The 15,393-nt window shown below is 41.2% G+C and overlaps 1 protein-coding gene and 1 pseudogene across 1 annotated transcript in view; one reads left to right on the plus strand and one right to left on the minus strand.

The window, feature by feature from the left end:
* The window catches only part of LOC135519161 (ganglioside-induced differentiation-associated protein 2-like), a 36,061-nt gene extending 33,068 nt beyond the window's left edge, over nt 1–2,993 (minus strand). The window contains exon 1 of the mRNA XM_064944243.1: nt 2,780–2,993. The gene's annotated coding sequence lies outside the window, so the exon portion shown is untranslated. The remainder of the gene's footprint in view (nt 1–2,779) is intronic.
* Nucleotides 743–10,846, plus strand: LOC135519507 (WD repeat-containing protein 3-like; annotated as a pseudogene).
* The last annotated feature ends 4,547 nt before the right edge of the window (nt 10,847–15,393 follow it).

The raw sequence follows: 15,393 nt of genomic DNA on the forward strand, positions 1-15,393 counted from the left end.
ATTAAAATTACACTGAACAAAAATAAAATGCAACATTTTCAAAGATTTTACTGAGTTACAGTTCATATAAGTAAAATCAGTTTATTTCAATAAATTCATCAGGCTCTAATCTATAGATTTCACATGACTTGGAATACAGTTATGCGTCTGTTGGTCACAGAAGTAGGGGAGTGGATAGGGTTGCACATTTTGGGGAACATTCAGAGGTGGAAACGTTCCATAGGAATATATCGGAATTAATATTAATACCATTTAAATGTAAATGTTTTTTGCATTGGATATATTTACCATATCATATGGAGACAGAAACATAAACTGTTTACCTTATAAGTAGACATAATTGCAAATGATTAAATCCTTCCAAAATAAATAAATAAAACGATTTAGTTTCAAATTGAAATTGGTTGTCTTCCTCTCAGGCTTCCATGTCTTCTCCCTGGACCTTTTCAATGTCCACCACTTGAACATCAGACTGAGGCCTCATCTTCACTGTCACTTTCCAACCTTGTTAAGGATGGCTTGTTGTCAGGCTCTAAAAGCTTCAAATGTGCCCAGATGGCCACCAAGTTGTCAACCCTTGTATTGGTCAGCCTGTTGTGCGCTTTGGTGTGTGTGTGTTCCCAAACAAGGACCAGTTGCGCTCTGAGGCGGCTGATGTTGGTGGGATTTGGAGGATGATGTAGGCAACAGGGGAAAGATTCTCAGATCCACAAAGTCCCTTCCACCAGGTGGCTGATGAGATATGTTGGCACGACTGTCATATTGTATCTCCATCCCAAAGTCCTTGCTTGGAAGTGTACTTCGCCAGACTGCCAAGAACCTCGCTCTCATCCAGGCCAAGGTAGGGAGACACGGTAGTGATGATACCATAGGCCTTGTTGATCTCTGCACCAGACAGGATGCTCTTGCCAGCATGGGGTCCACCATGTACACTGCGGCATGTATGGGCTTCAGGCAGAAGTCTTCACGCTTTTTGATGCATTTCAGAACTGCTTGGAGCAACAGTGAAGTGGGAAAGCAGAGTCTGAATAGCAGACAGGATGGCATTGTCTCCCTCAATCCCTGCAGTGGCTACTGCTATAGGTTTCAGGGGTTTCAGGCTGCTTACCACTCTCTCCCAAAATACATCATCCAGGAAGATCCTCTTGATGGGGCTGTCCATATCGACAGACTGTGATATGGCCATTTCTTGGAGAGACTCCTTCCCCTCCAGGAGACTGTCAAACATGATGACATCACCACCCCAACAGGTGTTGCTGGGCAGCTTCAATGTGGTGCTCTTATTCTTCTCACTTTGCTTGGTGATGTAGATTGCTGCTATAACTTGATGACCCTTCACATACCTAACAATTTCCTTGGCTCTTTTGTAGAGTGTATCCAACCAATTGTTCAGTGCTATGATGGCCTTGAGAAGCAGATTCAATGCATGAGCAGCACAGAAAATGGGTGTGATGAGTGTAGGACCCCTCCACTTTAGACCAAGCAGGCCTCACGTTCGCAGCATTGTCTGTCACCAGTGCAAATAACTTCTGTGGTCCAAGGTCATTGATGACTGCCTTCAGCTCTTCTGAAAATGTAGAGACCGGTGTGTCTGTTGTCCCTTGTGACTGTGCTCTTGTAGTGTGGGCTCAATAGCATCTCATTAGAGTGCAAGATCTTCAGAATCAGCTGTACATGTGATGAAAGAGTGCACTGCACATGTGATGGAAGAATGCACTGTGCATGCAGAGGGTTGCAATTCTATTGAATTGGGGATAGTTAACCAAAATATGCCATAAGCCCTAGAATTGCCTTACATGTATCCCACAAAAAAAGATTAACTGTTATAAGCTAACTTTTTTTTTGATGAATTTAAGCTAAATTCCCCCAAATTCCAGGGCGTAACTTAATTTACTGGAAAGCTTCTGACCCTTTGCAACCCTAGGCGTGTATCAGAAAACCAGTCAGTACCTGATGTGATCACCATTTGCCTCATGCAGTGCTTTATCAGGCTGTTGATTGTGGCCTGTGGAATGTTGTCCCACTCCTCTTTAATGGCTGTGCTAAGTTGCTGGATCTTTTATTTCAGCTCATGGAACCAACACTGTACGTGTTGCGTTTACATTTTCGTTTAGTGTAGTTCTAGATAGTAATAAATTAACCGGTAAATTAACCGGTTTCAGGACTCTACAACCTGCCAAATAAAGCCTATCACCTAAATAGCAGAAGCCAAATTTGTCAGTAGACATTTTATTACGTTTGGAATATTCTGATTGCATTTTTGGGAGAGGAGGTGGCAGTTAGATCAAATTGGGTGAATATGGCAAGCAAGGTCTGACTAGGTCCGACTCATTATTGTTACATTAGTGCACCTAAACAGACAGGGAATTTGAATGGACCATAAGGACTCGATGAAATGCAGAATGAAGATAAAATATATGCTAGCTCATTTTCATAACTTGAAAAAAAACATGTTTACTGAAGCATGGTCAAACATTTCCTAGTGTTTTAGCTTGTGCCATTACTCATATTATGTTATTACCATTTGAACGGTTAAATAGGCCCTATTTATGGGGAAAACATCAAATGAGAACATACAATGTGTCATCACCAACCATGGAGTTCGAGCTCAGCTGACCATCACATACATTACCAGTGCAGCGTTTGCTTTCGTTTTACTTTGATTCGCAAATAACCTGCTAGCACGGCAGCAAATAGTAGCATGTCGAAAAAGGGAAGGAAATCAAACATGTATTTATCTAGCTAACGTTAGGTAACCAGAAGAAACATTTACACCTACCCGTTTTCCTTCGTCCACGAATATGTTGTCTACTCCGAGTAGGACTGAATTACAAAAAGCATCGAATGCAGAGAGTCTTCATGATTTTGTTATGATCACAAACATGGCAAAACTTGATTTGATCAAGCCAATTCCCATCGCACAGTCACATTTACTATAGTTTGGTGAGTACCTGATCAGCTGATTCACTACAAAGAACCCAAACACGCATAACAATCCCTTCCGGAATAATGCCCAGGGATGTACAATAAATCCCAACATTTGTGTAAAACGCATAGTACAGCATTCAGAGGACCTATTAGAATTGCAGCTACCGGTAAGTAAATCCTCGAGAGCATTTTCTATATTGTAGGTAAATGTATGCATTTAGATATACGGTCAAATATATGGCATAGAGCAGAGATATTTTGTAAGAAAATAAACAACAACACAAGAAGCAACCCCATAAAAAAGACTAATGTAATAAATACGAAAACTAGTTACTGTGACTGATCGATAATTCAATTGCAATTGAACAAGATTATAAGTACAATAATCATAACAACATATTTAAAATATACGTATTTTCTGCCTCTGTGTTTATGTGTTTATGTATTTCAAAAAATATATATATTATAGTTTGTGTTCGACTACATATGTGTTTGATTAGTAGGGTCTTCCTCGTGTGCCCAGTAGACAGAAAACGGGTTTCCACTAGTTACCATAGCCCCCCCAAAATATATATGGTTATATCGTAAAAATGAATGGAAACAAAAATAAGCTTTTTGGTCTTAATTTAAGGTTAGGGTTGAGCTTCCTGAAGGCTTCAGAGTTTTCACAAAATTATGCTAAAAAACGGTGAATTCCTTGGAGCTTCATTATCGGTTCACAGTGCACATTAGGGACATATGCTGGTCAACAATAAACAGCAGCGTATGATTATCAAATATACATGCTTTCTCTTTACTGTTTTCATCAAAACTCCGTGGCTCAGGGGTAAATCGTTGACTTTAGTAGGGCCAGTTGGAACACCAGCTGGTTTACATAATGCTTCCATGTTTTGCTTTCAGGATTACTATTTTTCTAAAAACCGAATATATGGCATTATTTCGGATGCTTAAGACATAAGCGATATTATACTAAATAAACGATTTATTTGAACAACAGTGCAGAAAGTGTGGTTTCACATATATTTATTGTAAATAGAGTGCCTTCAACAGTATTCGACCTCACGTCCCTGAATGTTTCATTGTTCCCTATTCTACCTGCTAAACTACCAATTAGGTGAAATGATATTTACAAAATATTTGTAAGTACAGTGTCCAATAGAGGTCGGTGTTTGGTTTATTGTCATACATTTCTCGGATCGCTAACATGATGTGTATTTTTCCCTTCTCTGATCTTTCCTACTTTTCCCCATCCCTCTCTTTCGTCAGGGCTCTGACGCGGTGCTGGAGATGTTCAGTGTGCTGCCAGGACGAGGTGGAGAGGGTGATGGCCAAGAAGCTGAAGAGAGCCAAGAAGAAGGCCAGGTAAGTCGCAGACAGAGTAGAGATCACGCTGTCACTACAGCCATGGCAAAAACCAGTCTGCAGATGTAGTTCAAGTTGGGACATTCGTCAAACATGTGTGGAATCTAATTCCAATCAAACTATATATTTCAAATGTTTATATATACAGTTATGATGATTACATTTGTGAAATATAAAGATGAGATGCTGCTGCCCACTCGTGTAGGGATGTGCAGGGTGCAAAGGAGGAGGACGCCCCAGAGTCTGTGGTGGAGAGGAAACTGGCTTATGAGATTGTGAGACTGACCAACATCAAGGCCTCTGCCAAGATTAGGTACACACACACGCACGCATGCATACTCTCACACACTCAATCAACCAACCAACATTTTGTGTCACTTTAAATCCTAGATGGGTGGACTGCCTGCTGTTTGCGGGTGGGGAGTTGAAGGAGCCATGCTGCTCCAGAACAACACAGTGGAGACTGACAGCCTCAAGACGTCTGATAAGAACCCCACGGGCACTAAGACCTCCAAGCTCGCCCTGGGGGACCAGGGTGTCCGCACATTGGCCTTCAGCTTAGACAACATTGCTGTCCCTTCCGCCTCTCCGGGGACACTGTCAAAGTCTGGAACAGGTGGAAACATCAGGTCACACAGCGCTAGGATTGACCTGACCATGGGGTTTCACTGTATAAGTTAAATCTAGTTCATTAAAGCTTCAGGCTTTCCAGAATCTTTAAAAGTTTACATATATTATGACAGCTAGACACATAGTATAAGAAGTTTTCTTCATTCTGAATGGGTGTCGTAACAGGAAGTTCCTCTCTGCCTCTCTGTCTACTGTATTATTGACTGTATGTTTGTTTTACTCCATGTGTAACTCTGTGTTGTTGTATGTGTCGAACTGCTTTGCTTTATCTTGGCCAGGTCGCAATTGTAAATGAGAACTTGTTCTCAACTTGCCTACCTGGTTAAATAAAGGTGAAATAAATAAATAAACAGGTCTACCCTGCAGGTGATTCGCACCATGGCGTGTGAGTATGCCCTCTGCTCCCTGTTCATCCCTGGAGAAATGGAGATCATCCTAGGAACCAAGGTAACACACATGCATGCACACACTAACATACACCAAACTTCTGCAGATGTGTATTATCCAGTATTGGACTATTGTGTGGAACTCAGGCTTACCGAGAGAGGACTCTAGTCCCCATGCCTGTTTTATTATGAGCAGTGCCATTGAGGACTTTTGCCATGTTGGCGTTGCCCATGCTCTCACAGATGCCATAGTAGGACAGATACAATGATGTAATGTCTATGGGCTAACCAAGTCTGTCTCTCTCCTCTCCTGTCAGAGTGGTAAGATTCAGATCTTTGACTTGGCATCAGGAACCCTCCTGGAGACTGTCGATGCCCATAACGGAGCTCTGTGGACCATCTGTCCGTCTCCTGATCAGGTACTGTCTGTCTGTCAGGAACTACCTGTCCATGTTCAACATCATCCACAATACATGTAGAGCGTTCATGGATCTCATCTTCTAAAGTGCCAATCTCCATTACAACTCCAAAGTTTCCCTTATCTGTAGATAAAAGCCCATGGACAAGTCCACGTTTACAGAGTGATGCTGAGACTCACTTTAAAATCTACAGTATGTCAAACAAAAACCAATGTTTTAAAAGTTAAACAAACCATATAACTCTATGCACAATGATTACTTTGAACAATTTCCACATATTATTTTTACAAAAGCACATTTACTTGAAGAAAAGTATGCAGATGCAAAGTTTGGTAACAAAATGACATTACCAAACTTTGCATCTGCACTTTGTTTGACATACATTTTAAAGTCTCAGCATCACTCCTTTATTGTGGGATTGCCCCCATACAATACAATCATTCCCATTTGCTCTGACTGTTTATTTGACTGTAATTATGTTATTTCCTCAGAGGGGGATAGTGACGTCAGAGTTTCAGCTGATTAAGGATGGAGAGGCTGCACAGAAGTAAGCCAAGATGTATTCCTTCTGTTTCACATACTGTCAATTACACAATAATGCTGTTTTATACTAGAGGCAAAGAAGTTCTGTTGTCCAGGCAGGTACTAGTGATCCCAGGCTGCATGGTGTTATTCAGGTGAGCTTCTATGGAGTGAGCCCTTGACTGGATTTTGTGTGTGTGTGTGTTGCAGGAGGCTGACGATGAAACGCATGCGTACACTGCAGCTGGATGAGGATGTGTTGCATGTGTGAAATATTCTCCTGACCAGAGATTTTTGGCTGTCTCCCTGCTGCACTGTACCGTCAAGGTCTTCTACACTGACACACTCGAGTTCTTCTTCTCTCTGTATGGACACAAGCCCCCTGTGTTCTGCCTGGACATCTCTCATGTGCGTACCAGTACTCAATCTGGCAAACCAATCTAAACTAAAAACTAATGTAATGTGTGACGGTAGATGAATATAGAATGTGCATGGTTAAAGTTGCTGTGTGTTATGTGTGTCTAATCTGTCTTGACTCTGAATGTTACTTCTTCTCCACCTGTCAGGACAGTGCCATGATAGCAACCGGTTCTGCAGACAGACATGTCAAGATCTGGGGTCTGGATTTTGGGGACTGTCACCGATCTATGTTTGCCCACGATGACAAGTACAGAAAATGTATAACCTAATGTTAATATGAATATATAATATACTGCCAGAACACATCGTCCCATGCTGTTACATTTCCCATATGGAGATGAGGCCTCGAGTTCCATTATTAAAAATGTGTTGAATATTGATGATTGGCAAGCAATTATGTGACCTAAATGCGCCCTTTCCCATCGGAGTGACTTAATTTATTATTTCAAACAGTGGAAGTATAAAGGTGTGTTTTCTCTGTGTCGTTTCTCTCTCACTGACGCCTCGTGTGTCTCACAGGTTCCTGGAGAGTTCAAAAGCAGCACAAGTGGCGAAGAAGAACATAGAGACAGTCAAAGCTGTGTCATGACTTTACTTTCATTAATCTGATTATTGTTATTTATTTAATCATCTAACTATGTTTAATTGTTACCCAATTTAAATGAATCATGTAACAATTAACTAATTAGGATTTGGGGCACCACGGAAGAGGTTGTTTTAAGAGTTACCATCTCCGGAATTAAACTCTATAAGGTATATATCTATTACATCAATAAACATCTGGAGCTGGAGCTCTTATTAATCATTACCTCATATCATCATTCTGAACAGTCGTAAACTCAAGCATCTGCAAAAAAAACAGCCTTGCTAATGATTCAGTGCTACACAAATTGGTTTAATTATTTATTTACTAGCTAACTAAAAAAATAACACAGAAGAAACATACACACTTACTACATGAGACAAAGGTCCCTAGCGGACTTTCACAATATGGCTTTTTATCCAACAACATGGAGAAAGAGAGAAAAAGACACTTATCGTCGATACATTTCAGGACTTTTCTCACATGAATCATATAGTTTGCACACAAACCGCCACCCGTTTGGAATAAGAAATCATGAATGTATTTACGTGTGGATGTCTTTGTCCGGCTTGTAGTCCTGAACAGAACTACAGAGTTCACTCTGTTCCATTCGATCCTGAAGCTGCTTATTTGAAGATAAGCCAGCTGTGACGATGGTTCCAGTCAGGTGATGAGAGTAGCGTACTACAATGTTTTGTCAAGGGTAGTAGGATGGTTTGAAGAGTTCAAGCTATTTTACTCGGGACAGCTAATCAGCTGTACCAGTGATTGTCTGAGAGGTTTTGTTTTCCTCTTCCTCCTCGTGTTGATAGTCAAGATTTGACCCCCTATGAACATGAGCTGCAGCTTGCTGTTTCTCTGGTCTAAGGAAGGTGAGTTTATTTCTTCACCTCGTGTTGAGGTTCAAAGTACCAACCATTTCAAACGTGTAGCTACCCGCCTCACGTTCCCTGGTCTAATGTTAATTTCGTTAACAAGGCTCGAAGGGGACAGCTCTGTCTGTCTGACACGCTCTCCGACCTCACTCGGGGCATGGCTACATACGTATGCACAGTTTATAGGAGATAGATTCTCTTATACCTCCTAAAATCACATTCCTATCTTAACAACAATACTTTAAACATTTTTCATACTACATGCACAATGTATTGGATGGAAACTTGACAGATAAAGCGGATATACTTTCCAAGTTACAGTATTTTGTCCATGCAGTTTTTAATGACATCACAAAACGAAAAGCAATATCACATTAGTTTTCCATAGCTCCCCACTGACCACTCCCCACACCACATTATGTTACAAATATTGTTCCAGTATTCACGTTTGACCAAGTTAGAGTTTTGTCAGGAAAAGTCTGTGAAACAGAGATTCCTTTGTTCATACTGGAGGGGAATAAAGAAAGTCTTCTCCTTAAATTTACGACAGGGTGTGGAGGTGTCAAAACCCCCACACCAGATCCCTCCTCCACTCTGCAGGTGAGAGAAGGTCTGTTATTGTCAGCCATTTCCAAGCTGACCTGTCCCATTGTGATCCTCACAGGACAGTCATGACAGCTGTGAGTCTCCACGTCAAGTAACTAGACTGCAGTGATGGAGAGGTTGTATGTGTGTAATCTGTAATGGTGTGTGTGTATACAGTATATGTGTGTCTCTTCAGGCTGAGCTTGTCATGGAGGCTCTGGAGCTGTACAGATCAGAGATAAGGAAAATGTAGGAGCATCAGCCTGCCAGTCAGCCGGCAAACAGTTGCCTCCAACTAAAGTCAATCTTATCCTTGTGGCCTTTGGAAATGTTTCTGTAAGTTTTTAATCCCACCTGAAATTATGATACGTGCATAGCCCAGGGTACTAGCTCCGTTCCTCACTAATCGATCATGTAACCATTGTAACTACATCCTCTTCTGCCTCCCTTGCAGCCGTCTCACTATGTCATGGCACGTGATGAAGAAGGCCCATTCCAGTGAGCCGGAGGTGTCTCTGCTGGTCCTGCCGTTCCCCTACGTCCCAGACCTGCTGTCTCTCTTCAACAGCTATGTCCGGGATGGCCTGGAGGTCGAGCTAGTGTGCCGCTTCTTTCTGCTCAGGTATTCTAGCCTCCAACACAGGCTTCTCAAGTAGTGCGATAACCTGGGGAAGTTCTCCCTTTAGGATGATTATATAAAGGGATGGAGTCTAGTTATGTGTTGCTATTTTGCATGGGTGGAGCTCCAAACAGAGGTGGTGTTTCCGAAAAAGAATTCTGACTTCAAACAAGTTAGGTATCATAAGATAATGCTGCATAAGCTACTAAAACATTGTCCGACACACAGTAGGAAAAGAGGCATGGACAAAACAAGGCAAAACAAAATGGGAAAAACAAGGAAATGCCTCTCCTGAAGGAAAATTACATTTCTACTTACGGCCAATAAAATGCGAATGTTAACAGCCGGCGCTTCCATTGAAACGCACAATCCAATACTATAGTTTTCCAGACTTCCACTAGTCGAGTCAACGACACTATATTTGAAAGGATGATGTCTCGAGACTATGGACATGCTAACAAACAACATTACACTAATCATAAGTGTTTGTCAGTCAGTTGTTTGTGCATTTCTCTCACATAATTTCTGATGAAAACCTTGTAACTCTATTTTTGCTAATTTTCATATTTTTCTTTTATATTTATATATATATAAAAAGCTATGTACTCTGAACATTTCATGACTAAGACCAAGAAAATGTATTCACAATAGCTTCTGAAGTTTCATAATTGTATGTTTGTTAATGGTGAGAATATGGTAATTTGTTCAATTTCCTGAAAAGTTTTTGTTGTGGAGATAAGAGGTTTACATCAGACACAACAATATACCCTCACACAGGTGTGTGTGCCTGGTGTCTCTGTGGTACTTGCGAGTAGATGAGCCTCATGTCTGTCTGTGTCTGTCCTCACTGTGCTGGTTGGTCCTTATCTCTCCAGGGTCCACTTTGGCCAAATCTCCAGTAACCAGATGCTGCCAACCGTCATAGATGAGCTAAGAAGCAACACCCTCTTTAAAGTCTGAGAGTTCAGGGTAAGTCCAATCAAAGAATATAGAAACATTTACTCTAAAGGCCGATGATCCACAAGTCTTATCAAACTGTTTCTCGCCTTCTGCTCCTGGATGTTCTGGGGTTCAACAGTGCTGGTCTCCAGTTTCTCCAGGTGGAGGTCGAGAGCAAAGAGGACATCATGTTCTTTGCCGACGCCGCCTCAATGAGAAGCGAGAGAGAGAAGAGAGCTTTACTCTAGAGGCTGGTAGGATGACCTATAGGAGGACGGGTTCATTGTAACTGCTGGAATGGAATTAATGGAACGGAGTCAAACATGTCATTTCCATATGTTTGGTTGATACTGTTCCGTTTATTCCATTCCAGCCATGACAATGAGCCCGTCCTTCTATAGCTCCTTACACCAGCTTCTTCTGATATCTACCCCGCATCATGACTAGTAGGCTACTGCAGGCAAGGCATTTAGCAGAGATTTACGCTGTTAGTTTTATATTTCAACTGTTATAGGATCCTGATAGGACATAACACTGTTGTTCAATGACATGCTTCATTTCCTAAATAAACTGTGTCTGAGTCACTCATGTCAAGCCTCGCTTCCTCAGGTTTTACAGAATGCCTGTGAATGAATAAATCCACTGTGCCCTAACTCAAGTCAAAAGGAAGTAGTGTATGTATACACAGCAGATCCCTATGCAACCACAGTCTCGTATAAAACACATAAAATAGATACAATTCATGTTGGACTTTTCCCTCCTTGGCCGGTCTTAGTTTCCCGTCACATGGGGGTTTGACAGGTATGATTTAGGCCTGCTTCTCTGGGTTTTCCTGTATCACAGCTTAGGGGAGTGATTCAGGGCTGGATCAGGGCCAAACCGAAGTGGGCTTCAGGGGGATAAAGAGCGGTGTCCGATTTGTCACAGACCACCAGTCTCTCAGACCACCAAGACTGCCACTCCCAAAGAGCTCACAATACAGAACCAGATTCAGTCAGCTCCAGGGGAGCCCCTCCTACCTCTCCAGCCTGGACTCATAGACTAGATTTGACATAGTATAAATCCAGCACACTCAAATTACAATGATACCTTTGGTACAGTTAGATAAGACCAATGATTACTTAATGCAAAAACAAAAGTAGAGTAGTTGGTTGGAGTGGATGGGTGGGCATCTAATGCAAACATCTAGTAACCCAAAGGTTGTGAGTTTGAATCTCATCACAGACAACTTCAGAATTTTTGCTAATTACCAGCTTTTCAACTACTTACTACTTTTTAGCTACTATGAAACTACTTAGCATGTTAGCTATAAGCCTTCCCCAAACCTTAACCCTTTTAGCTAACCCTTCAACTAGCTATCTAACGTTAGACACCAAGCTAGAATTCGTAACATATCTTATGTTTTGCAAATTCGTAACATGTCATATGAATGGGTGATGGACATTCACAAATGAATACATACCATACGAAACATAACATATACTAAATCGAGCGACTCAGATTTACGTACAGAATAATATGAAATGCTCTGAGACCAGGTTGCCCTCTCCTCTCACCACAGTTATTCCATACTGCCATCAGTGGGAGGTAGTTTCAGCTTGACTTTACTGCTCTTGTAACCCAGGCTGAATTTATGGTGACTATACCATGTGTATGTTGACAACATAATTCACCCAAGAGTAGAGTATAGGACCCACATCTCTCCCATCTCAGTTTTCAGTACCATATTTTGCTGAAATATGGGCTGCTTTCATTTTTTCCACAACCCTGAACTTTAATCACTTAACATTGGCAATGTTTCACCCACATCAAGCACGTAATGTTCCACAAGTGTGTTTATATCCTGACCGCAGGGCGCTGTGAATTAATGAAACGGACACCTTAAAACACCTTTTCCCCCTGTTCGCTTTTTAATCTTGTAGCAGACAAAAATCAAATTAACTCTGTATTTATAAGGTTGTGAAAAGGGCCAGAAACTCTTTATGAGGCTGAATTTGGCTCTTTAAGCTATAAATGTCACATCTACCTAAATTAAAAATTCTTCAGAAAAACACACCAGCAATGGATTACAGACTAATCTCAACTCAAAATTGTATTAGAATGCATCATTTATTTTCAAAACAGTATGAAACATTTTCAGATAGCCTATGTAGCAAATAAAGTTTGACCTGAATATTACCCACAGCATTTAAGTTACCTTTCAGTAAAACTATGAACTCAATTTAAAAAGCAGCTGCCCCTAAAAACTAACTTCTCATTTAGAAAACTGTTTACGTGGCATCGTTTTGTGAGGCTTGGGTTCGTGACTGTATCACAACATAAATGAATGTTGAGTTTGTTTCAATCCTGCCCACAGCTGGCAACACACAAGTAATCCTTAGTTTGGAACACAACTTCATGGGACCCAATCGTAATTGCTGTGGTACATTTTTGTTAACTTTGGTTATCCCTATGGGGCTATTAGTTAGGGACCATTGGTAAATTACACAATGTAAATGGGACAATATGTTCAAATTCCTATAACTCAAACTTTCAATGACTTAAAAATGGCAAACCAACTATAAATTGTAGAAATACATTTTGGGGAATTTAATGAGAAATTTAAAAGGTGTGCCATATGTAAATATTATCTAATTTAAATGGTGTAATTTATTGACGGCCCCTAACTAGCCCCTGAGCTTGTCTACCCAAAGTTAGATACATTTTGCCACATTTGCAGACCAGCCAGTGAAGCTAATTGGTGAAACAATTTGGCTAACTCTTCCCACCTGCGAACACACACAAGACACCCACATCAAACCATGACACTGAAATCAACTTGCGTTTGAATTCAGCCATGGCCGCTAGCATTTCTTAAAGAACCAAATCTAAAACAAGTCCAAATCAGGAAGTGCAGTTGCCATTTAACCTTGTCTTATTCAATATAGCACACTTTTCCAGTTTTACATGTGTAATCTCGTTCTCTGCCTCAAACAATATCTAAAAGTGAGAGTTTGATGTTTTTGACAACCTGTTATATTCTGCACTGTTACAGAACACTCATAACAGCCATGGCACACAGAGTGTGAGTAAAATGTTTGAGGTTTCCTCCCTCCATCTCACTCATATGTATTGTGGCTACAGCTACACAAGGACCCCAAGTTTATTATTAATTTCAGCTTTATGGATTTTCACATACAACAGGCCAGTGTACCTGGGAGGAAAAATGGGGCTCAATGGTTGGTCCCATAGCTGTGACTGATCCAGAAAAATGACCCACTACTTTCTCATACTGACTCTTGGCTCTTCAGATGAATAAACAGAGAGAATTGTAGAATAAGCGCTTATCCGTAGCAGTTATATGTGGGTGTAACTTGATAGATTTCAATGGATTGACATGAATCTCATGTGCCCTGTTTCAAGAATATACAGACAGTGTAACAATCAAATCAATCAAATGTATTTATAAATCAATTTTTACATTAGCAGATGTCACAAAGTGCTTATACAGAAACCCAGACTAAAACCCCAAACAGCAAGCAATGCAGATGCAGAAGCATGGTGGCTAGGAAAAACTTTCTAGAAAAGGCAGGAACCTAGGAAGAAACCTAGAAAGGAACCAGGCTCTGAGGGGTGGCCGGGTGGAGATTATAAGAGTACTTGACCATTAAGGCCAGATTGTTCTTCAAGATGTTCAAATGTTCATAGATTACCAGCAGGGTCAAATAATAATCACAGTGGTTGGAGAGGGTGCAACTTGTCAGCACCTCAGGAGTAAATGTCAGTTGGCTTTTCAAAGCCGAGCATTCAGAGGTCAAGACAGCAGGTGTGGTGGAGAGGGAGAGAGAGGGTTGAAAACGGCAGGTCTGGGACAAGGTAGCACGTCCGGTGAACAGGTCAGGGTTCCATAGCCGCAGGCAGAACAGTTGAAACTGGAGCAGAACCACGGCAAGGAAGTACATGTCTGGTGAAAAGGTCAGGGTTCCGTAGGCACAGGCAGAACAGCAGAAACTGAATCAGCAGCACGAGAGTATGGAATGACTATCAATAAGTAGGTCAACCACACAGGTCAGGTAGAAAGCAGATATGTATCCATTGCATTTGCTGCATTCATGCAGAGGACCTCTCCTATATCTACACAAGTCTTAAGAATCTGTATAGAGAATATGAGTGTTTTCCAAAACAGTCAGCTGTGACCCACTGAAGGATTAAAGAGAAAGAGAGAAAAAGAAGGGGCTTAGACAGTACACTACTGAACATGACCACTGGGTTGCAGTCTTACCTTTCCCAAAACTCTTGGCAGTAGCCACCTGCGGAGTCCATGTGAATCCAAAGCCCCCTATCCAAGCCTGTGTCAGTAGATTACAGCCCTAGCACCTGTTCTGTTGTTGAGCTCATAATGGTTAAGGTTAGGACTGGGTCCAACATGGTTGTCACTAGCTTCTATACCCTCAAAGTCATAAACCCAACCATTTCTACAATTTATCTTCTTACATTATTTTTTAACCCTAACCTTAACCACACTGCTAACCTTATGCCTAACCCTAACATTAAATTAAGACGAAAAATCCTTCTTTTTGTTGCCATTTTTGACTTTGTGGCTGTGGAATCTGACTTTGTGGCTGTGGAAGCAAATGGAAACCGTCCGACATTGACAGACCACTGATCCCAACTGCCCATCAATACAGAATCGCCATCACATTAGTGGCATACCACAGCATGGAGGTAACACTGCAAATAATCCATTGTCTATCATTTCCAAGTTCAAACAGTTCATGACCTATATCTTTCACATAGATGAATATTACTTCTTGTATTACAGTGTCATTGTGGTATTTCTTTGGCTCTTTTGGGAGGCTTTTGCCTAGCAACCACAAACAATTGCAAAGAAGTCTGAGAAGTTGTTCAGATGAGGGATGAGCAACACCTGCTAAAAGTAGACCGTAAACAGTAAATGAACAATTAGTCAGTGAGTCAGTTAGTCAGTTAGTTAGTCAGTTAATTAGTCAGTGAGTCAGTTAGTTAGTCAGTGAGTCAGTTAATTAGTCAGTGAGTCAGTTAGTTAGTCAGTGAGTCAGTTAGTTAGTCAGTGAGTGAACCGGTCCACAAGTCATTCTTGGTGAACTAGAGGACTTTCCAAACAAAT

Source organism: Oncorhynchus masou, chromosome 29 (genome assembly GCF_036934945.1).
Source record: "Oncorhynchus masou masou isolate Uvic2021 chromosome 29, UVic_Omas_1.1, whole genome shotgun sequence".
Lineage (NCBI taxonomy): Eukaryota > Metazoa > Chordata > Actinopteri > Salmoniformes > Salmonidae > Oncorhynchus > Oncorhynchus masou.